The sequence below is a fragment of the Sminthopsis crassicaudata genome, chromosome 2 (genome assembly GCF_048593235.1).
Source record: "Sminthopsis crassicaudata isolate SCR6 chromosome 2, ASM4859323v1, whole genome shotgun sequence".
Lineage (NCBI taxonomy): Eukaryota > Metazoa > Chordata > Mammalia > Dasyuromorphia > Dasyuridae > Sminthopsis > Sminthopsis crassicaudata.
The window spans coordinates 540,047,908-540,073,114 of record NC_133618.1 but is presented as its reverse complement, the minus strand read 5'-3'; the positions used below and the strand labels follow the sequence as shown (position 1 = coordinate 540,073,114).

The following is a 25,207-nucleotide window of genomic DNA, read 5'->3' as shown; positions in this document are numbered from 1 at the left end:
TTGGGGAAAGATACTATAGTGGTTTGCCATGTCTTTTTCCAGCTCATTTGATAGATAAGAAATGGAGGCAAACAGGGTTTTAAGAGGTTTACCCAGAGCCACACATCTAGTAAGTGTCTAAGGCTGGATTTGAACTCATGAGAGTGAGCCTTTCTGACTTCAGGGCTGGTACCCTATCCACTGCATCTCATACCTGTCCTCAAGAAGCTTACAATCTACTAAAAGGATCCAACAGGAAAACAGATCATCATATACATAGTTATAATAGTTAACACTTATATAGCACTCACTGTGTGCCAGGTACTATGCCTTTTTTTTTTTTTGCTGAGGCAATTGGGATTAAGTGACTTGCCCAGGGTCACACAGCTAGGGAGTGCTAAGTATTAAGTGTCTGAGGTCAAATTTGAACTCAGTCCTCCTGACTTCAGGACTCTATCCACTGCACCACCTAGCTGCCCCAGGCACTATGCTAGGAACTTTATAATCATAATCCCATCTGATCTTTATAACCTTGAGAGGTGGGTTCTGTTATTATTCCTATTTTACAGATGAGGAATCTGAAGCAAACCTGTGACTTGCCCAGTCTGACTGGATTTGAATTCAGGTCTTCCTGACTCCAGATCTAGCACTCTGCCTACTGCACCAACTAGTTACATCATCAGGGCTGATTACTTGAGAAGGGAGAAAATACAACCTATGAACCTCTTCTCTCTGTGTCTTTTTCTCTTTTACTTGGACCTGTATTTTCCTTGGTTGACGACTTCTCTTAAAGAATTGCTTTGCCAAGACATACTGACTCCTTTGCAAGGATATTTTTCAACACTGAACTTTGTAAAATCTTGGGTCCCAACCCCCACCTCGTACTCCATCCCCTAGATGGCAAATACTCCAATATATATTAAACATGGTAAAATATATGCAAATCCAATATAGGCATACACATTTATACAATTATCATGCTGCACAAGAAGAATCAGAACAAAAAGGGGAAAAATGAGAAAGAAAATTAAATTCAAGCTGTGTTGTGTTCCACACTCAGTTCCCACACTCCTCTCTCTGGGTTTAGATGGTTCTCATGATCACAAGATCATTGGAACTGGCCTGAATCATCTCATTGAAACTTATAGTAAGAGAACTGACTAGAGGCATTAAATGGTTAACTTACCCACGGGCACATAGTTGGTACCTGGTCCAGACATCACTTGTATACATCTCTCTAGCTATTCTCTTTTACTGGCAAAACATCCCCAATTCCTTCAATCTATCCTGAATAATTCGGTTGGGAGTTCCTTCACTAGGAGGCGGGGACCTCTTTTGTCTAACTGAAGAATAAAGGAAACTGCTGCCTGTGACTGCCTCTTCTTTCCTGTTACACAGGGGTCAGCAGTTAAGCATCCAAAGTCCCAGATCCTTCCCTACCAGAAGTTGTGGGGGTGGGAAAGGGGAGGTCTTCCGGAAGTTCTCACTCTTTGACCAAACTGAAGATGACTCTCTCGAATCCTACAAAAGTTGGTTCTCAGGCAACAGGGACATAATCTTTCTGATCACTCATATGTGAATTCAGATCCTTAATAGGAATTTTTGTGACTAGGGCAAGTCCCACAGAATCCAAGGGCATGTAAGAGAAAGTATACTGGGTTGTGGAACACTGAGGAAGCCATGGGAGTTGGGGACTGGAACTCATCCCAACCAGTATGTGGTAACTTTTGATTGTTACTAATTATTTTTGCAATCTAAGTGCTAAGCTTAGTCGTCTGGAGAGGCTGAAGGTATGTATATAAGGTGAATCAGCACCTTATAAATTCAGCAGCCTGGAACAAAGCCCAGGTAGCCTTGCCCTAGTTACAACTCTGGTGGAACCATTCCCAGTTTGGCAAAACCTGTTAGAGCAGATGTTCTCTTAGGATAATTTTCTAGCACTATGCCATCTTCATGCCAAAGTAAGACACAGAAGCAGGCACGAACCTTAGCTATTTATTTCTGCCCTTACCCCTTTAGTAAAAAGTTTTTAAGCCTCACAGGTCTCCACTGATAGGGCATCTTGGTGAATATTGGGGGACCTAAGGAACAGATTTTACCACCAGAGACAACAAGTTGTAGTTGATGGCAGTAAGCAAATGATTCCCCTTCATTTTGTGTTTGCTTGCCAGACAGTCTCATTCACTTCCATGATTTTACTTATGACTTCCAAGCAGAAGACTCCCACATCTCTCTGTCCAGTCCTGATCTCTTTTCTGAACTTCAGGTCTGCACTCACTACTGTCTTCAGGGCATTTTACCTATTTAAGACATTTATTAAGACTATTGTACAATATAGTCTCTGCCCCCAGGCAGTTTATATTCTATCAAAAAATGATATGCATACAGAAAATACAAATGGAAATGAGTGTGATGGAGGTAAGAGAAAAGGTGTTATCCAGACAAATTGCTGTAGGAAAATCCAAAAAGAAAGCCTTTCATTTGGGGAAGGAGGAAGGAGGATTCAGTTTCATGGAGGAAGCCTAAATTGAACTTTGAAGGACAAGAAGGATTTGGGGCAGGCAATAATGAGTAACATATGTCTCTAGGAAAGGAGATGGCCACCATCAATGTAGAGCAGTGGATGGTGGCAAACTGAGTTCACAGATCAGCTAATCATTTGGTTTGATAGGAAAGCAGAGGATATAAAGAGCAGTAATATAAAATAAGACTGGAAAGGTAGATCGGATACAGATGGTTGTGGGTAGTAGGAGTATGGAAGGATGATGATGATGATGATGATGATGATGATGACGACGACGACGACAATAATAATACAGTTTTCACTTTACTTAAATGGACTGTTCTGCGGATCTCTAAATAAAGCAATTTTTATGTAATACAAATTTGCCCAACATGTGGGAAAGCAAGGCAGAAGGGGTCTGTACACCCATGGAGAAAGGGAGCCAGCACATGGTTTGAGGATAAAAGTAAGAGTAGGAGAAAGAACACAAGACTTGGATAATCATGCAGTACCTGAGCATGGAGGGATGGAAGACACCCAGGGCAAGTATGCTTAAAAGGGGCAGAGTAGGGCAAAATCTCCTCTCTAAACACCAGAGGTGTTAAGCCAAATGCTGCTCTGGTGGTGGCAGCAGTGGTGACAGTCTCTCCAAGTTTTCAATTTCATTTCACTCAGAGGGTTTTATTGGGGAGGGGAGAGGTCTGGAGGCCCCAGAGTGCCAAACAGAGGGGCAGGAGCAGAGAGAGTGTATATAGTTCTGCAGAATTATGCTAAGACAGGTTTTATTTTTATTTTTGGGTTTTTTTTGGAATGCGGATTTCTTTTACTTAGAGTCAAATTTGCATAATGCAGATTTACAGAAAGCAAGAACTATCTGTAGTTTGCATTTATTCAGTACTTTGAGGTTTAAAAACACTTCAGATAAATTACATTATCTGATACAATAACTCTGTGAGGTAAAATCCTATCATTCTTATTTAACAGATGAGTAAACTGGAACTAGGTAGTACAGGGGACAAAGGGCCAGGCTTGGAATCAAAAAACACCTTTTCCTTAGCTCAAATCTGCCCTCACATAGAAGGTCTGTGAACCGGGCAAGTCATTCAATCCTATTTGTCTCAGTTTCCTCATCTGTAAAATAAGCTGGGGAAGAAAATGGCAAACCACTCCAGTATCTCTGCAGAACGCTAGCTCTGACCAGAAAAGCTTCAAGTATGGATCTGATGAAGGATTGTATTTCTAGCAATCAATAACAGGCAAAAAAAAAAAAAAAAGTTGGAAGTGATGAATGTTTTGGCCACACAATTTCCTGAATGACCCAGTCAATCATTTGAGGTTCTGGCCTATAGCAATGACCACAATGATAAAAGTATAAATTCTTAAAGGACTGCACGTGCTTTCATGTCAGCCCTCTACTAGATCAGGAGTTAAATGAGGTCCGGGATCTTTCCTCTAGGACCTAGCCAAGTTCTAGGTAAACAATAGTCACTTACTAAATGTCTGTTGAATTGATCCCTTATCTTTAGTGGGTGAAGATTGGAGTTTCTGTAGATAAAAGCCACCTTGTAGAGAGCACAAATCTGGAAATTCAGCTTGTGGGCCTCTTCTTGCAATCATCTGAGGCTTCATTATTCACAATAAGAAAAGGGTAAGTTCACCAGGAAATATGTAGAGCAGGATTTTCAACCTGGGATCTGCAATCTTGGTGGTGGTTGCTGTTTTTAATATTTTGATAACTATATCTCAATAGAATGTTTCCTTTGTAATACTATGAATTTTATTTTGTTCATTTACAATCATAAAAGCATAAAAAAGTTACAAATAACCAACCCAGAGTCCCAGAACGCTACCTAGCCCTATTCTCCTGTCCTAGAATCCCATAGAACCCTCTATTACAAGAGCCAGAGGAACAATGGTACTAGTCTCACTGCTGAAAACTTACCTGAAGTTAACAGCCTGTTTTTCTTTCCTCCACTGTTCCAAGAGGAAATTCCTGGTTCTGTGGAATATGCCTACTTATGGTCTTAATTACTTGCATGTACAATATTGTGCAATTTGTGCCTAGGGGCTCTTTGAATTGCAGATTAATATTCAACGAGATAGAATGATTTTCAGGAGGAGGCCCTTGGTAATTAAGTTGGTTGGAGAACACTTCAAGCTAACTTTTTTTAAACTATGTACAAGGGTTATGAATTAGAAGCGGAGGAAGGGCTGCTCCTTTGCCAGCCCTCTCCCAGAGGGTCAGGGCTTACCCATGTGTCGGTCTCATGGCAGAATTCCCCAATTATGTTTCTTGAAGATGAGGGTCCCTAGGGGATAGACTCTCTAAGGAACTGTGGGACTTGAGTGACTGTGGTAAGGGAAGATAGAGGAAAAGGAAGGGATGAGAGTGAGAAAAATGGGAATATCATGGGACTTGGCACATAGGGCTTAATGAATTGAATTGCACTGAATTTTGAATTCAGATACTATATACCAATCAGCCTAGAGACGCAATATTATAAACAAAAATGAGTAAACATTTCCAGGGATATCTAAACCATGATGAGTAAACATCTACAGGGACATCTAACAGGGAGTAAAGAAAGATGATCTTAGAGAGATGGCTAAAAAAGCTGTCTAGAGGCACCTGGTCACAGTGGACAGAGCACTGACTCAGGAAGACAAGTTCAAATCTAGCCTTAGACACTTACTAGTTCTGTGACTGGGCAAATCACTTAATCTCTATTTACTTCAGTTTTGTTCAGTCATTTTTAGTCATATCCAGCTCTTTGTGACCCCATTTGAGATTTTATTTTTGGGCAAAGGCACTGGAATGGTTTAGTATTTCTTTCTCCAGTTTATTTTACAGATGAGGAAACTGAGGCAACAGGGTGAAGTGACCTGCCCAGCTAGGATCAGAGGCCAGATTTGAACTCAGGGAGGTGTCTTTCTAATTCCAGGCCCAGCCTCCTATCCATTTTACTATTTATCTGTCCTGATTAACTCAGTTTGTCCAACTGTAAAAAGGAGATAATAATAGTTCCTACATTACAGGGTTGTTGTGAGAATCAATGTGAACTTGGTAAAATCACTTAGCACAGTGCCCAACACACAGTAAGTGCTCTTTGCATGCTTATTCCCTTCGTCTCTCTTTCTTTTCCCTTCCTCTACCAGATATGAGCCATGCTGCCCTAAGATGCTGGGCTTATATAGCTTGGGGAGGCTTGAAAGGTCACAGGCTCTGAAGCTTGGGATGGGGGAGATGGGGAAGTTATCCCAGGAATCCCCCAGCCAATGTCAAACGGACTCTTCTCTTACTTAATTTGTGTCAATCGATTTCCTATTTTTAATTAATAATTCTAATTATGATGCAGCAAATTTGCCCAGAGGCCACAACCGAATTAATCAGGGCACATTGATCGGACTGAGGAGTTATCCCACTGTTTCTGACATCATTGATTTCCTGTTGGGAACAAATAAGAAAACACAAGTGGGGTAGGCTGGGCTGTCAGCTTGGCTCCCTGTCCACTGGACAAGTCCTAGATTAGGCAAGAATGCCAGTAACCTTCCCAGCAAGGACTGAAGGGGGAGCAGCCACCTGGACCATTAGAGGCACTTCCTCCCACCCATCTGTCCATCCATCCATCCATCCGGCCTGAGGCCATGGATTCTGACCTTGTTAGCTTCTAAAAGGAGTGCAAAAGAGACTGCTCCCCAAGAGGAAGACAGTGAGAAAAGGGAAGACTCTGCCCCACATCCACAAGGCCCAAGAGGTGGATGCTTTTGCCCAAGAGTATAAATGGTCTGGGGGTGGATGATAGCCTTAGAGCTGAAAGTCTCTCTTACAGAAGAGAACACTGAGAAGGGTAAAAAGTTTCAGAAGAGGGATTTGAACACAGATCCTCTGACTCCAGCCAGACTATCACCTTGGGAGGCTGTGTGCTACTATGGGAAGATTCTGGACTAAAAAAAAAATCAAGAAACCTAATTCAGGCCCTAACTAGTTGCATAATTTTAGTCAAGTTACTTTAATCTCTCTGTATCTGTAAAATGAGAATATTAAAATTTGTGCCACCTAAATCAAAGCTCTATGAAAATGCAAGCTATTGATGATAATGATAATGACAATAATAATGTTAATACTGAGATGGCTTTTCCCCTTTGATTCGATGTTTAATCATAACAGCTAACATTTATCTCATGCTTTAAGATATATATCACCTCATTTGATTCTTTCAGCAATCCTGTGAGATGCTATTATTATCCCATTTATAGATGAGGAAATTGAGGCAAACAGAAATTAAGTGACTTGCCCCCATAGCCAAGAGAGCAGGCGTCTGACGTTGGATCTGAATTCAGGTATTCCTGACTGCCAAGTCACCTAACTGCCCAGAAAGCAGCAGATGCGCCTAGTTCTCCTTCCCTTTTTTGGAAACCTTAAGGCACAATGGAAATGGGGATTATTATTGTGTTATCATTATTAATACAAAGATGGCTCCCACAGGCATTGTTCTCCCCTTCAACTTGATCTATATAACAGGTGTGCCCAGCTCCCTTTCCCATTTGTAAACTTTAAAGTGCTATCTAAGTGTAGGCTATTATTATTAATATTAATGCTGAGATGGCTCCCTCAGGCCTAGTCCTCCCCTGCAACCAACTTGAAGTATGGTAACAGGTGTGCCCATTCTCCTTCCCCAAAACAAAGCTGCCACCCCAAGGGTTGTTTCTCTGCATGGCACGGCGGTTGGTGGCAGGGTGGCAATGGCACTTCAAAAACTCCATCCCTGTGCAGCAGAAGTCAGAGCTGCACATCAGACCTGGCTGCCTTAGGTACCTTCAGGAAAGGAAAAGCACCTCACCTGGAGAGGCCTGGGGAATGAAACACTTAGGATTCATAGTGGAACCAAATTCACATGGCTAATTTGCAACCTGCCGGACAAAGGGGATGGAGTTTTCCTCTGAAACTGGGCTATGGGGGATGATTCTGGCAGACTGACTAACCAGGGGTCTCAAGCCTTTTATGTTTATGCCCTTGGCCCCTTCTGCCTTTATTTTGTTATTTAGCACAGCCCGCTCTTGTCTTTCTTTCCAGTTACTATTATATTCTTTATTCTCAAATTTTCCCAGAGCTCAGTGAGACAGGAATGAGACTCCTGTTCCTTTCTCTGCCCTAAAAGGTCCGGCTACCAGAGGGTGGACCAAACCTGCTTCAGAGACTGGTTCTCATCTCCTTCAGTCATTAACAGGCTTCCCATCAATAGCCCAGCTCGCTCCTGAGTTAAACCAAAGCTGGCTGGGGAGCACGAGTCATGCAGCTGATAGTCTACAAGGTCAGGCTATGGAGTTGCTACTTTTTAATACAGTGATTGATCAGCTCATAAACTGAACTAGACAAATCTTGCTTTCCTTCCCCCCACCCTCTGCCCTCTTCTCCCCTACTGCCTTTCCCTCTCTCCAGTAAAAGAAGATAGGATCAGATTTGTCCTGAAGCCCCCAGCAGAAGAGACCAAGTGTTTCAGCGCATGAATATAAATCAGTGAGCAGGCAGGTTCTTTCTCATTTATCCGAACTCATCCAGAGGATTATCCCCAGCACATTTTTAAAGCCACCTTCCCTCACTGTCAGCTCAAAGTATACAAACTATTTTATCAACTGAAGACAAACATCATTAGAAAAGTAAATCTGTAGTCCAAAAACCTCAAATAATGAGTTCCAAAGGCAAACAGAAATCACTTTATGATAACCCACTGTTTGGGGATCATTCATGATACTGTCTTCCCCTCCGTTGGCACAGTCAACTGCATTAAAATCTGCATTGTTCATGATTTGTCCTTCGCACTAAGGGACATGCTGGGAAGGGCTCATCAGAGCTGAGGTAGGAGGTAAAACCCACTCTTTTCCCTTGTTCTTCAGGTCTATGCTCACTATATGAGGGAAGAGTTAAACAAGTCGCGTGCTGGGCTTAGAGTCAGAAAGACTTGGACTTTCCATCCTGGACAGTTGCAATGACCTTGTGTTCGTGTGTAAATCACTGACCCTCTCAGTTCCTCCAGACAATGCTCTAGGATTTACCTGCTCAGCTATTACTAGTGCGAGTGGAGGGAGTCTCCACACCAGGTGCTCCCCACAATGAGGAACCCAAGGACCCTTCCTGGTTTTTCAGAACACTGTTGCTAGGAAAACGAAACAATACAGAACCTAGAATCTAATGGGGGAGGGATAAGAAGCAAGCACACAATGATGACACAAGAGAGAATGTGAGAAACGCTTCAGCCAAATATTATGTCACACATCAGGAGGCAGAGCTCACTTTCGGCTGGAAACACTGCACCAAAGTAAATCACCATTAACGGCATTTTCCTTTTCAGTCATATTAGGTTTCTCCTTGAAGTTTATAGCTTGTTCTCTACCACTCTAGGCAAGCAACCACATTTTCTTGATATGTTAGAATGAATAAGTTAGATTGATAAGTTAGATGGAAGAAGACTCTCCATGACTCAAGTTACAGAATGGAAGCTGTCTAAGAAGATACTGAGTTTTCTCTTTTAAATGTAGTTTACAATAGTCATATTAGGCTTCTTCTCGAAGTTTATAGCTTGTTCTCTACCACTTTAAGCAAGCAACCACATTTTCTTGCTATGCTAAAGTTAGATGTAAGGAGACTCTCCACGACTCAAGTTACAGAATGGAAGCTCTGTAAGAAAATACTGGGTTTTCTCTTTTACAATGTGATGTACAACAGTTCTCTCAAACCCAAATAGAAAGCAGAAATAGAATAGAAATATTCTATAGAATAGAAAGCATCGTTCCATTAGGATACCTACTACTTATGTACTGACTTGGATTACATGTGTTACCTATATTTTGAAGTGTTTTCATTTATTTTGCTAAATATTTCCCAATTACATTTTAATCTGCTTGGGCTCCATTCAAAAGTTTTGACTTGTGTGCACAGCTCTGATTTACAAAATTTTAGGGGTATGGAGTCATGTGACATTGGATGCTAACAAATTAGTTAATTTCCCTACAATTTCATTAAATGACCACTAGATGGCAGGCATATACTTTGGGTAAGAAAACAAGATCATGCACTCATAGATTTGGCTGGGGGGGGGGAGGGAGGGCTGGAAGGGACCTCAGAGGCCTTCTCGTCCAGCCCTTTCATTTTAGGGTCAATGAAATCATGAGTGGGATTTGAACCTGTAGTTTCCAGGAACTGCCCATAGGAGAGCTCCTATAGAGCTGATTCTCCCTCCACTCCCATTCTTGCAAGGATCCCCAGGATCCCCTTTATGCAGTTTCTCCAAGGCTAACACTGCTACTTGTCCTGGGCACAAAAAGGCTGGCTATTCTCTGGGGGTCAGCCAGTGTCGTCCTTTTCTCACTGGAGAATGCTGAGTCTGGAGAATGGCTTCCAAGCCCTGGAATCTATCGCCCTGCCTCATCACGTTAGTGTTTATTTGTGTGACCTCTCCAAAATCAGCCCCAAGCCAGGGTTCTTTCCACCACCGCATAGCCTGGGCTCGCCTTCTGAATTACAACCACCGATTTTCCAATTGGGAACAAACGACTTTTCATTTTATTAGTTAGGTAGACATTTCTAGTGGATTTTTTTGGGGGGGAGAGACAAAAAGCTGCTGGCAAGGTTTTTCTTGAAATGTAAATATTGTAGCTCCCTCCTGAATAACCTGAAATTTTCACAAACTACCTTCTCTTACAAAGCTTCCAGTTATAATCCAATCTTTGACTAGACCAGAACCTTTTAAGCAACAAATTCAAACCTCCCTTTTTTTGGGTGCATGGATTTAAATGGGTTTCATCACATCACAGCATGAATTCAAAGCCTCCATGGCTCCCATGTAATTATCTCACCCTATGTGACCAGGGAGCCAGGTACAAACAGACTTAGGTAGCCTGTCCTGAAGGCAGCACAGCTTGGCTGGGGATGTTCCCTCTATCCTTCCCCCAGGTCTCCAAAGGGATTGATTCTGGTAGGGCTCTCCAGCTACTGGCTGACTCAGGGATGAGCCAAAGCTCCTAATTACAGGGATGTTCGAAGTGGCTTTCTTCCTCCTCTCTCTCTTAAGTGAGAGTTAAGCTGAGAGCACTGCTGGGGCAGCACAGCCAGCTTATACACGATCAATTAAATCATCATAAGCAGGAGGGGGACTGGAGGAGGGAGGGGGCTCGATCATTAGAACAACAGAACTGTCCTCCTGAGGGGGAGGAGGGGAGCTGCCAGGGACAGAGTAAAAGTGGTTTGTTTTTCCTCAGTGCCTGGACTCCTGTGACAACAACAAGGAATCAAGGTAAGCTAGACTTTGTTAATATTCTCTGTCTCCCAAAATAGCCCTTAACATCATTGGCCAAAATTATCTCCCCTTCCTTCTCCTAGAAGACAGAGGTGCATAAGCACAAAAATCTCTGTCTTGGAGATATAGGAACACAGAGTTAGAACTGGAAGGGTCCAACTGCCTTATTGAACACAGGAAACTTAGGGACTTACCCAAGATTACACAAGTAGTAATTGGCAGAGATGCCCTTCAAATCTAGGCCCTCTACATCTAAATATGATGCTTTTTCCAAGGCACCATCGCAAGTCAGGAGACCTGTGTGTATGACCTTGCTCTGCCATTTACTTTGTCATTTAGTTATATGTTCGGGTAAGTCACATCAATTCTGTGAACCTAAGTTTTTTCACCTATAAAATGGGGATAATCGTCCTTTTTCACAGAGCTGTCAACCAGGAAGGTGTTAGATAAACCTTAATTATTAGGGGAATGTGAATGATTATTGAAATCTCCCAACTTAAAGGAGCTAAGAGATCATCTTATCCAACCCAACTTCTACATTTTACATATGGATAAACTGAGGCCAGGAGTGGTGGCCCAAAGTCACATTCACAGCTTCTGTCTTGCTGGAAGCTCTCCTTGCTATGGCACAATGTTATTCTTTTGTCTTTGGGGCTCCCATTATTATAAGAGTACAAACAGCAAGAATGTTTGGAAAATTTCACCTGCTCCTATGATTTTCTTTAGGGAGAAAACTGTTTCCTCTCCAGAAAGAGAAACTCCTATAAATGAGAGAGATTCAATGGCAAGTTCCAGAAAGAGATTGTAGACTCAGAAGAGCTTAATTAGGGGTAGGTGACTGGGCCTTAACCCTAGGGCATCAAATTTAAAGGGTGTTGACAACACATGTTCCTTAGCTGCTTAGAAACATAGTTTCTAATTCTATGTAACAATTACTTACTAAAAAGAGAAACTATTAAAAGACTAGACTTCCTCCCTACTAGTTGTCACATCCCAAATGAGATTCTCTATAGACAAGTTCTATCTTTTACTCTTTTTACTCCCCATTACAACAAAGTCATCTTTGAGATGAGAGATGTAGAGCTAAGTCATTCATAGATATTACTATGCACAGTGTTCTCCTGGTTCTGCTCACTTCACTCAACATCAGTTCATCCAAGTCTTTGCAGGTTTTTCTGAAACCTGCCTGCTCATCATTTCTTATAGAACAATAGTATTCCATTACATTCATATCCCCCATCTTGTTCAGCCATTCTCCAACTGATGGCCATCCTCCAATCTCCAATACTTTGCCACCACAGAAAGAGCTGCTATAAATATTTTTACACATGTCAGTCTTTTCCCACTCTTTACAATCTCTTTGGGATACACATATAGTAGTGATATTGCTTAGCCTACATTTCTTGATCTGGATGATCACATGGTTTTCCTAAGGGCAGGTTGCTAGACAGTTGCTATTGTCAGTGGCTCAAATGTTTGACCATCTGGATGGTCACTGTCCTGTTAAGTCTTAAGAATCTCAGTCAGTTGATTGCTCTCAGAAGGAATGAAATAATCTGTGTCTATAGCCATACCCTCCCCCATTCTTGGTTCTTCCTGTCGTGCAGATCTACTGTCTACAAGAGGTTCCCAGGAGGCCTGAGGTTGTTAGTGTGATATTAGCAATGGGGTGCCCTTGTCAGTGTTTTCTATCTGCCCATCTCTTCATGAATTAGTGAGCACTAATGCCTGCTGATTGCCCCCCAAGTGATCCACATGACTTTTCCCTGGGAATGGGGGAGCTGTGAGGAAGACAATGCCATTCTCTCTAGAGAGACCTCACTCTGCCTGCCTGCGACCATGTCAACACACATTCTGGGTTTGCAAGGGGACTGGCAAGAAGCCCAGGAGCTGAGAGAGCCAAACAGGTGGTTGCTTTTGGTCACATGTAGATCCTTGGCAAAGACTAAGATTTATACAGAAGAGCAAGTATGGATGTGTGGCTATGAAGACAAAGGCCCAGAGGAATAGAGAAACAGAAAAGAACAGAAGGCAAAGGAAAAAGAGTTAGCAATATAGGAAGGGATTCCAGAGAAAGAGACCCAGGGAAGGATGGTGAGGAAACTAAGAAAGAAAAAAACACAGAAATGATGACATGAAACAGATATAAAAAGACAGATTGAAGGAGGCAGCTAGCCAGTCAGAAAGAAGCATTTCACTCCAGGAAGGAAATCTATTTTTAAAAAGTCCTGGGGGATTTGCTCTTGTCAAGCCAACAGAGTCAGCATGCCAAGGAGATACAGTGCTTATCCCACCAGTTCCGTGCCAGTGAGAAATCTCTCATTTCCAAACAACATCTGGCCAAAGACAAATGCCATGGATAGAGAGTTTACCTGGCTTTCAGCAAAGTATTTGTTAAAATATCTCATTACTGGTAGAAAAGTTGGAGAGTTGCACACTAGATAAGAAAATGGATCAATTAAGAACCAGGTGAATGGCTGGACTTAAAGATTAGTCTTTAATGTTTGGATTGCTACATTTTCTTCCTTCCCAATGCCCCAAGGATCTATGCTTGGCTCTTTGTTGCTGTTGGACATGTTTGTCAAGATGACACAAAACTGGGAGTAATTACTAACACTCCAGATGAGTCAAGTTCTTAAAAGATCTTGATAAGCTACAGAAATATGCTGAATTTAGTAAGATGAAATTCAACAGGAATAAATGTAAAATATTACACATAGGTCCAAAAAGTCAACATCTCCTAAGTACAGGATGTCATTATGAACACTTTGAAAAAGATTTGTGGGATTTAATGAACTGAAAGCTCATTGTTATGATGATGTGGTGGCCAAAAAAGTTAACACAATCTCAAGCTGCATAAAGGAATTGCAGGAATAAAAAAGTGATAGTATCTCTTTTCTTCAACTCAATATGATTACTTCATTCTGTTGTAAGCACCAGAGATTAAAGACACTAATAAACTGGAGAGCATTTAGAAAGGAGGGCAACCAATATGGTAAAGAGCCCACTGTTACAAATAATAGGAAGATCAGTTGAAGAAACTGGACCTGTTTATTCTGGAGAAGGTGTGGAGATACAGTGACTATCTTCAGGTATTTGAGGGCTATCATGTGGGTAATGGATTAAATTTATTCTGTTTGGCTTCAGGAGCAAGAGGCAATTAGAGGGGCACAGTGGATAGACCACCAACCCTGGAATCAGGAGGATCTGAGTTCAAATACAGCCTCAGACACTTAATAGCTATGTGGACTCTGGCAAATCACTTAATCTCAACAGGAAAGAAGGAAAGAAGGAAGGGAGGGAGGAAAGAAGGAAAGGAGGGAGGAAAGAAGGAAAGGAGGGAGGGAAGGAGGGAGGGAGGAAGGGAAAGAAGGAAGGGAGGGAGGGAAGGAAAGAAGGAGGGAGGGAGGAAAGGAAGGAGGAGAGAGGGGAGAGAGAAAGGGAAGGAAAATAGATTCGATGCTAGAAGAAGCAATTAGAGCTATTCAAAAATGCTATGGATTGCCTCAGAGAGAATGAAGGCACCTCAAGGAAGATCTTCGAGCAGAGGCTAGGTGATCATTTGTTGAACATGTCGTGCACATTCCTTTCTAGTATGAGTCAGATTAGGTAGCCCACGAGGTCTGATTCAAATCTGAAGTTCTGTGATTCTGTGACAAATAATCACAGAATTAAGGCAGAATATACATGCGCCAGGATGGGTGGTGGGAAGTGAGCAAATTTCTTACTCTCCCACTCCACCATTATATTAATTGACATTTATATGTAGCCCTTTAAGGTTTGTAAAGTGTTTTAAATAATTCTCAGCCTTGGCAACTACATGAGGACAGACTATAGGCATTACTGTTGCCATTTTACAGAGGAGGAAACAGAGACTCAGAGAAAATATGTAACATCGTGCCAGAGACTGGATTTGAACCTGTTCTCTCCTGGGACTAAGTTTAGCACTTTTCACTACACACGATATGTTGGAATTCTGACTCTGAATTGTCGTCAGGCTCTCAGACATCTTATCTGACCTTGCCAAACACAAATCCTAATGTAAATTTCTTTATTTTGCTGAGGTAAGTTTTATTTACTTGGGAGAAAAAATTTCCCTGGCCCCCAAATCAAATCACTCAGAAAGGGAAAGAGACTGAAAGCATCCAGGGAAATAAATACATTCGGCAAGTGTATTTTCATTCCAATAAAACCTGATTCAATAAGCTACTATGAATATTTCATTTGTAAAAGGTTTCTCTTTTCTGGAGATTAATGTTTGTCTCGGTCCAACTTGACTCCCTCTCTTCCTATGATAGTACTAGCTGGTTCTTTCCCTGGTGCCCAATTGGGGGTTTTGGCTGCACTAAACAAAAGGAATAAAGTGGACAAACAACTGAGAGAAGTCAACTCAGTTCCCTAGAGCAGACTGCTCCCAATCTGGATCCCAAGGCCGTGATGATATCTCCCTGACAATGCTACAAAGGGCAAGCTGATCATGAGAGTTCTATCCCAGATAACCAGAGTATCTGGCACATAGTAGGTGCTTAATAAATGTTGCATGAATGAGTGGAATTACTGTCCAGGTACCTTCTCTTCTATCCTGCTCCATGTTTGGGGGGTTAGGTTCCTTGCTCACAAACCTGTGTTCATCCCTGTCTTTTTCAACCAGTTGCTTTTTGTAAGCAGGTTTGGAATTAAAATGCCATTTGGAGTATATTTGTGCATTTCAATTATCCAGGCCTTCAGGAGCCCCATGGCCATCTTTAAAAATCATTCTACTTCTCTGTCTCTGCAGTGTTTTCAGCTATAAAATGAGAGATTATACATTTAGAACCAGAAGAGACATTAAGTTAAATTAGAAATCTAATTCTTTTTTTTTTTTTTTTACAATTGTTAAGAATGTTAAGTGACTTGTCCCAGCTCTCAAAGTTGGCAGGATTTGAATCCTTGTCTTTCTGAGTCCAAGTTCAACATTCTATCCACAGTAACACAATACCTCTCAAGGAGTGTGACAGATAGAATTTTAGGCCTTTTGAGGTCTCATAGAATCCAGATTAGGGCTGAAAGAGACCATGGAAAGCCATTTAGATTCAAATCCTTAATTTTCCAGATGATGAGATAAAATACAAAGAAATGCCTTGTTCAAGCCCACAATAAGTGACAAACCTGGGATTTGAACCCAAATCCTCCGACTTCATGCATAATTAATAGCCTTTCTACTATGTCACCTTGCTTTCAATGGCCTGTGATTCATATTTGGAAAATATTATGAATCCCAGGCTCCAAAGTTTTTTGGAAGTCAGCTATATTTTGCATCACACAGATCAACTTGAATGCAGTGGAGCCATAGATTAACTTATTCTGCCTTCCTCGTCCCTGCAGATATCAAGATTTCTTTTGTACTTGAATTCCTCATTATATTTACTGATCACATGGTCTCAGAAAGTGGGTAAGGGAGCCACATGGACATCAGTTCCATTATAGATGTTCCTCCCGCCAGCATCAACCTGGATAAAAGTCCATTCTCTTTTCAGCTGTAAGTACATGACAATGTCTACCCTATGCCCAATCTTTTGCTAGGTGCTTTGGAGAAAACAAACAATAAGTTATCCCTGCTCTTCACAAGCTTGTAATATACTCATGGAGACAAGACATACACACATAAGAAAGCCATGGAAACAATATGGCACAGTGGTCCCTGCCAACAGCAAGACAGGCAAGGCTCACCACTTATTTCAGAAAGGTAGAATAGCAGCATCCAGTTTTCAGGTGTTTCACACAAGATTTTTGAAGGAAGTCCTATAAACCAGGGGGGTTAAACACTCAGGATAACAGGCACATGTAGTCCACAGTACAAGTGTAGCCAAAACCAGATTAAAATGTCATTCAGTCATTTTAGTCACGTTTCACTCTTTGTGTGACCTCATGTGGGGTTTTCTTGGCAGACATACTGCAGCAGTTTGCCATTTCCTTTGCCAGCTCATTTTATAGATGAGGAAACTGAGGCAAGCAGGGTGAAGTGATTTGCCCAGAGTCACACAGCTAGTGAGTTATTTGGGGCCAGTTCTAAATTCATGAATCTTTCTGACTTCAGGTCTGATATTCTGTCTGCTGCCTACCTAATTGGCAACTATTTAACAAAAGAAGAAAAAAAAAATATATATATACATAAATATAGATAATCTTAAATTTTAAAACTAGTCATTATACTGCCCAGAGGAATCTTTCCATCTGTTTTAATAACCATCCTCTCTATTTCCCATTTGAATTTGCCACCACTGCTTCAAACTATCCTATGGTCCCTCTGGCATTTGTCTACTCCCACTAATAACACCCTAGCTAATTCCTCCAATGGTCTTCTAATTAATCTTCCTTCGACTCCTCACCAGTCCCACGCCTAATGACTCCAATTCATATTCTGCTCTGTTACCAAATGAATCTTCCTAAAGAATATCTCTGTATTGGGCAATCTGGAGGATTTTTTGGTCCACACTTGGGACTTCATCAGACTAGGTCAGACTTAGGGTGATATGCAGGGTCTTCATTCTAGAGGAAGACCAATGACATCAGGAGGGTGATATCATGACTTGCAAATGAATTGGATTTAAGCAAGGCAGGGCTATGTAAAATCCTCACTCTCACTCTTTCCTCCAGACCCAGTGGGAAGACATAGGTCAAGATGACTGGCAATGGCCCCAGGTGCAATGGGAGCCTCGACCTTTTTAAGCTAAGGTCTTTTGGTTATATTAAGATGCTCACAATATGGGTACTCCTTGGATTGATATATACCACTTTTCAATCTTTAATTTAGATTCTTAGAGACTTTCCTGAGCAACTGAGAAGTTGACTTGTCCAGGGTCACCCAGCTAGTAAGGAGGTGTTAGAACAAGATTTGGTCCCAGGGCTTGTTAACTCTAAGACCAGACTCCCACTCGGTGTACTACACTGCCCCCTGCTCAAAACAGACCTTGGTATTTGCCATCACCTACCTTAGCTCAGTTTACAACCCTATCATGATGTGACTGACTGAACTTGTCAAAGGCAGGATCAACCTGGAGACCAGTTAATCAGGCAAAAGTGAAAGCTCACAACATCTTCCAGGAGTTCTCAAACTGCGGCCCGTGGGACAAATGCAGTGGGCTGAGGATGTTTATGCGGCCCCCCAAGTTATGGCAAGACATAGGCGGAGACAGTGTGAGTTTTTGTTTTTACTATAGTCTGGCCCTCCAACAGTCTGAGGGACAGTGAACTGGCTCCCTATTTAAAAAGTTTGAGGACCACTGTCTGAGAGCTGGAAGAGACTTCATTTGGTTACTTAGTTCCACTCTCTCATTTTACAGAGAAGAAAGTTAGGGCTCAGAGAAGTTGTGATTGCCTAAGGACATACAACTATTCAGAGAGAGTATTTGAATCCAGAACCTCTGACTTCAGATTGAGTGCTTTCAATCGCAGAGGAATTGGCAAGTACCAGAAACTAGTAAGGAGAAGCACCTACTATGTGCCAAGAACTTGACTATAAATATTAATCTCACCAAAACACAAGAGATATGCAATCTTGTGAGACCAAAAAAGGTCTGGAGGGATAACCAGATTTCAAGAACACATTAGACATGAAGAATACAGATAAATAAGCTAGTTAAGCAAAACCAGCTATACCCAGAGAAAGAACACTGGACTACAACATAACATTTCCACTCTATTACTGTCCACTTGCATTTTTATTTTTTCTTCCCAGGTTATTTTTACCTTCTTTCTAAATCCGATTTTTCTTGTGCAGCAAGATAACTGTATAAATATGTATACCTATATTGTATTTAACATATTTAACATGTATGGGACTACCTGCCATCTAGGGGAGAGGTGGAGGGAAGAAGGGGAAAAGTTGGAACAGAAATTTTTGCAAGAGTCAATGCTGAAAAATTACCCATGCATATGTTTTGTATATAAAAAAATTAAAACAAAATTAAAAAAATAAAAAAATAAAAATAAAAAATAAGCTAGTTAAGATGATCCACCATCAGTCAGAACCCTAGAGCTGCCTAGAAGCATCTGGAGGAACAGTAGACAAAAGTGTTGGGCTTAGAATCAAGGAAACCTGAGTTTCAATCTAGACTCAGACACTTACTAGCTACGTGGGCAAATCACTTAACCTTTAAGTTTTGTTGAGCTGTTTTTTAGTCGTGTCCAACTCTTCAGGACCCCATTTGGAGCATCTTTGCCATTCTTGGAAAAGATACTGAAATGGTTTGCCACCTCCATCTCAGGCTCATTTTACAGATGAGAAAACTGAGGCAAACAGGGCTAAGTAACTTACTCAGGATGACACAGCTAGTAAGTGTCTGAGGCCAGATTTGTACTCATGAAGATGTCTTCCCATTCCAAGTCTGATTCTCTGTGCCCTCTTAGCTGATCTTTGTATGGCACATCAGTGGCATGTGACCTTACGAGGAGGCAGCAGAGTACAGTGGACAGAAGACTGGATTTGGGGGGTCTGAGGATTGCTATGAATTCTTGCTCTTCCAAGTTCCAAGTTCATTTATTGGATCTAAGTTCTAGGTACCTGTTCTAGGTGCTTTTAAAAACAAGCAAGGGTTTTTTAAAGACCTCGAAAAAACAATTGAAGATTTAGAGGAGATTCTCAGTGCCCAGGGTTCTTGATCTTGGATCTTCTACGTTGCTGTAATTCAGAATTGAAGAATTTCTAGGAAAGTAGTTCTCAAAGAGTGGGTCCTGTACAGCAGCACTCTGGTAGGTTTTAAGTGTTACCAAGTCTATCTTGGCAGACCTAGAGAATATTATTTTGCTATAATTCTAAATGGGTGAGTAATTAAATTTATAAATAATTTCATTTAATAAAAATTTTATTTATATATCATTCATTGAAGGACAAGTTCATTGTTCTCACTTAAAACATGTTGGATCTTAAGTTTACAAAATGGCTGTCCCAATGGAAGGGAAACTACACCTGTGCAAGTCTCTCAATTTGCCCTACAGTATTATCAACTTAAATGTTCAGTGTTACCTCAATTTCTCATGGAAAAGTCTCCTGTAGTGTGGGCAAAGAAAAAGACTGAGATCCAGAAACCTATTGGGACTAATACCTAAGCAAGAATCCCTATGCCAACATGTCTATTCTTGGCACAGGCCACAAAATTAACAAGAAAATCAACATGATGCCTTGGAAAGATTATTAGTCTAAAAGTTAAAAGGCCTTGTCTTTAGTCCTGGATCTACCAGTAACTGTGTGGACTTAGGCAAGTCATATACTTTTTCTGAGCCTCAGTTTTCCTAAATAGAGATTTGATCAGTCAGTCAACAAGCATTTGAGAAGTTATTATGTTGTCAGGAGCTATGCAAAGAACTGGAAATAGAAATACAAGCCAAATAAAGTCCCTGCCCTCACAGAGGTGACACTCTAATGGAGGAGACAATACATAAAAGGAAGCTTAAAAGAGAGTGGGAAGAGAAGGAATACAAGTTGGGAAAGGAGAAGAGCAGCCTGGAGGAGGAATGAAGGGGTGGCCCCCATTACTAGCCCTTCTTAAATAGAGGCTCAGGAAGGAGCCACTAAACTGAGGGCCAAGGGACGGCAAGTGCATTGGAGGCCTGAAATGCTTTTCTAGGATGAAGTTTTAGAGCATGATGCAGGTACCTATCATGATCTGAGTGTAGCAGGTCTGGCTAAAAACGACCTTAGCTAAGATCCAGCTCTAACGCTGCATTAGAGTGAGACTGAGACTGTTTCAACTTCATTTTAGTCTTGGTACTTAACTGAAAACATGTCTCATTCATGGGTTAGAAAAAATAAAAACTCTTTGAAAGCTATTTAATAAGATGAAATTAAAAGAGGTCTGTCCTATGTGGCTGAGGGACTTGGTATGACTTCTGGATCTGTAGAAAAGCATCGAGCTAACTAGAAAGAAGGGATTCCAGCAATTGGAGGGAGTGTGAATTTTTAACTGAAGACCAAAGTCTTGACCAGATTTATTCCCAGGCACTGACCCTTCTTGATGGAATAGGACTTCTAGCCTCCAAAGGTCTGCAAGATGGGGGCCTCCTTTCTTCCCATTGATATCTTAGCATCATACTCCTGAGAGAGAAGCCATTCCCATCTTCTTATCAGATGGTATCCTGGGATCAGACGGTAGCAATGTCTGCTTTGAAAGGCAAAGATGGATGGATGTGGATTCACCATTTCTAAGGGGAATTTCTGAGCATCCCATGGAAGGAAGGAAAGCTGTGAGTCAGCCCTTTGCCACAAGTTCTCTCTGTATATTTATGGGGCAGCATGTCTCAGGCTTTTAGGAGGATTTCTTATATCAACAATACTTATTGTACAACTTTATTAAAGGCCGCTCTCTGAAAGCTTTGTAAGGCTGACTGTCTAAATTAATTCTCAACTGATAATCTTGAGGGAGAAAAAGCCCATGAGGGTCTGGTCAGATCTGGTATTAGATAATCCCCTGTGGTCCCTAGACCCCGAAGGAAAGATGTAGCTAACCAAGAGCTTGGGACTTAGCTCACCAGTGGCAGCGAAGCTTGGGATAAGGATCCAGAGAGCTTACATGGGCTACAATTAATAATTATATATAGTAATTGTGCGTGTGTGTGTGTGTGTGTGTGTGTGAGACAGGCCTGTTAGAGATGAATGCAGCCAATATTCTCATCTAATGTCTTCAGGGCAGGTGCTGTGGGAGGGAGGTGAGGGGTGGTTTGTTCCCCATCTGGAAACAGCTCCAAAGTGATAGAATGCTTAGAACTTGCCAAGCTGGCTCAACCCTGGGACCTGGCTCTGGGCAGTGCCAAGGTGGAGCCACTGAGGATCTCTGAAGGTGAAGCTTTGGGGTGACCTCGTTTAGAGGGGTCCCACTGGGGGCTGATGGGTTTCACCATGTGCCTTGGCCACATGCAGACTCAGTTAAAAGGCAAATTAATGGGTGTGAGGTCAGGTGTGAGGAAGCCAGCCAAGATGCTATGTTGGGAAACACAAGTCAGTACTTGTTCGGTTTTGTGAGGCACTTTATGCGTGAGTCCAGGCTGGTCTGGCATGGAACAGCGGACGCTTTCCAAAGATTCACAGCTTCCTCTGGAAAAGGCTCCTCTGTGTGGGCCAAGTGCAGAGTCCACACAAATCGAAGTGGGTTCTGTGTGTGTGTGGGGGGGGAGAGAAGCTGACTGGATAGTATGACTTGCACACCCTGCAGCAGGTGAAAAGCAGCAGCAGGACACCTATTGTTCACACGGCTCATTTCCTCATCTTGGTCTAGAACTGAATCCTGGAATCTATGGATTCTATAACTGTGGTCATGAATAAAACGGACACTGGCGGCAAGATGCCTGGAGTTAGAACCCAGGGGGAAACACAAAGTTGGGACCAGAGCTGTGATATAGGCCCTCAAGCAAAGGATTAATGATGAACGGATGGTCCAGGAGGGACTGGGAATAGACTGGAAACATGTATGAAACAGAGGCTGAGGCCACAGGTAGAACAAAGATGGCTGGGCCAAAGTAGTATAATAATAACTGATAATTACATGGAGCTTTAAAGTTTGTAGAATGTTTTATATTTAAGATCTCACCTGAGCTTCACAGTAACTCTATCAATAAGTATTACAAGTTTTACAATCACCATTTAATAGATGAAACTGGTGATCAGAGAAATTAACTGACTTTCCATGGCCCCAGAAGCAAGCAAGAGAGGAATCCGGGTTTTCCTGACACCAAAGTCAGCAATCATCAGTTCATCAGTCACGATGCATCACTGTCTCTAAGGAGGCAATAAGGTCCAAGTTCAGAAGGGATCTTTGGACCCCGAAGTCAGAAGGGTGTCACCTTATCAATAAGTGGCACTTATGGATGGCAATTGAATAAAAAGACAAAAACCACAGACAAACCGGGAGGAAACCAGAATTCAGAATAAATTCCTTTTTTTCTCTCAGAAGCTCCTTGCAAGGGGAAAAAAAACAAAACAAAACTCTTCCTCCATTTTTTTTTTTTTTTTTTTTTTTTGCATTAAAGAAGGATGATCAATGCTAGGCCCAAAGGCCCAGAGCCTCAAAGAAACCACAGAGAGGAAAATTAAAATCAGGCTGCTAAGCAGACAAGGCCCAAGGAACAGGCTCAGAATGCAAAGGTGTATTTCTCCCCGATTCTTCCACTCCCTCCCTCACCTCCTGGGCTCTGATTCCATGGGACTTGGTGGGTGGGGCAAACTGAATGATTCATCACCAGTAAGAAGTTAAAAAGGCATAGGAAGAAGAAAGGACAATCAGCTGTGGTCAGCATCCGGGAAAACTAAGTCTTGGAACTTTCTGCAGGTCACAAATCAACACACGTTTTTTAAAAAGCACCTCCTGTGTTTTAGGTACTGTGCTAAGAACTAGAGACACAAGGAAGGGCAAAACAGCCCCTGTCTGCAGGGAGTTCACGTTTATAAGACTTTAGACCCAGATTCTATTCCAAAGTATGTCTCACCTTACAAGTGTGTTGACTCATAGAATTTGTCACTGTTTCCTCTGGTTCTTCTGGGATAAGGGCTCCCTACTGTCTAATCCAGCAAATCTATACCACTACCTTGCTGAGCTGGTTCCGCCCTCCCTACCAGCCTTACTTCCCACCACCCTTCTCCTCAGTCTCTGGCCCCGACCAGTAACATTCTGCCCACTTTGGGTCTTCCCTACACCCTCTGCCATGTTCTCAGGGTCCAGGTCATGGCCTTTCATAAGGTTACAGCAAAATGACAGGGTTGGACCAGGTAATAAAAAATTTAACATTTCTATTGCACTTTGCGGTTTACAAAGCACTTTCTTCACATCCATTATCTCTTTCAAATCTATGACCCAGAGAAGTAGATAGTAGTAGTATTCTCATTTTGTAGGTTAGAAAGCCAAGGCTCCCAGACTCTTTTCCAGAATCACACCTGAAGGAAGAGCAGGTGATGGATTTTGAAACCGGCATCTCTTGACCCCAAGCCCATTGTTCCTTCCTCTCCATCATACTGATGACTTCTCATTAGCTCTAAATCTGTGAATCCACCACAGCCCATAAAGTTTGCACCCTTCTCTCGTTATATCCTATTCCATTCTTTGCCAGCTGTGCAGATTATTCTTGCCTCTGCAACTGGATTACAAGTTCCTTGAGGGCAAAAATATTGTCTGATACCTCTCCAGTAATCTTCTCTTTCAAGAGGGCTGGGCTCATAAGTGGTGTTTAATAAGTATGTGCTGACTGACTGAGGTGGGAGGAAGATGCGATCCCTTCCATCAGGCTGATCCAAGAATTCGCAAAGTTTAAATTGCCTGAGTGTTGGACACCGAGGTTGGATTGGTGCCTTTCTTTGCTTGGCTGAAATGGGACCTCGGGGCCACAGCAAACAAACAAAAGCATATCCTGCCTTCTTCTGACCAATGACTGGCTGGGTTTGGCAAGGAGGGAATGCCATCACTGGCCCCTGCCTGGAACTCGACCTCCTGCCTATGTTGCTAATGGTCTGTGAGGTGGAAGCATCTGCAAGAGGTGATTTTATGCCGAACCCAGGATCACCGCCTACCACGAAGCTAGCCCCAACACTGTATGATAGAGGTGAACGTGAGCCAGGATTGCCCAGGAAGAACGTTAACTAAATGAAGATGGCACTTCAATGACTGTGGAGTTTGTATAAGGGCCAAATTGAAATCTCTCTTCTAGCTTTGAGATATAAAATTTGGGCAAGTGCCCAGAAAAGGGATGGGGGGGGGAACCAAATAGAAGCGTGGGTTCTACACACACACACACACACACACACACACACACACACACACACACACACACAATCAGTTCTAGAAGCATGGCACTGAAATTGTCCCTGAAAGCTCATGAATCCAGGGACATAGCCTGGCTTGCTTTAAGTTTGCACAGTTGGGTTATTTTCAGTGACTCGCCTGCTGGGTGCCTGTGATCAATCCTCAATAGCATTCCAAGAAAACACTCCTTAGAGAGGGGCATAGGAAAGTCCTCCTGGCATGGCTGAGGAGCATGCATAGGACCCCAGTTAAGAGAGACAAGGACCCAGGATAAATCTGCCTCTTAAGCTTTCATACTTTCCCTTGTGTGCCCTTCCATACAAGATTTTCCTTTCAGACGCCTCACTTCACCACTAACCTGAGATTCAGGGTCTCCAAACACATCGACATGGATTTGACCTTATAACAACCACCACTCACACTTCTATAAGGCTTGAAAGTTTGCATGGCTCTTGCTTCCAACACCCTATGGAATGTGGTACCGTGGGTAAAGGGAAGATTTGGAGTCAGTGGTCTTGGGTTCAAATCATGGGTCAGTTACTTCCTGCCGAGGGGACCTAAATTTCTATGGATCTCAGTTTCCTCATCTATAAAAAAATGAAGTTCCCTCTTGGAGCTTATATTCTTTTGAAAGAATGTAACATGTATAGATGCAAGTACCTACAAAA

At 42.1% G+C, this 25,207-nt stretch overlaps 1 protein-coding gene across 7 annotated transcripts in view; it reads right to left on the bottom strand.

The window, feature by feature from the left end:
* MEGF11 (multiple EGF like domains 11) overlaps nt 1-25,207 on the bottom strand; it is a 433,182-nt gene that overhangs the window by 118,119 nt on the left and 289,856 nt on the right. The gene's annotated exons all lie outside the window — the stretch shown is intronic.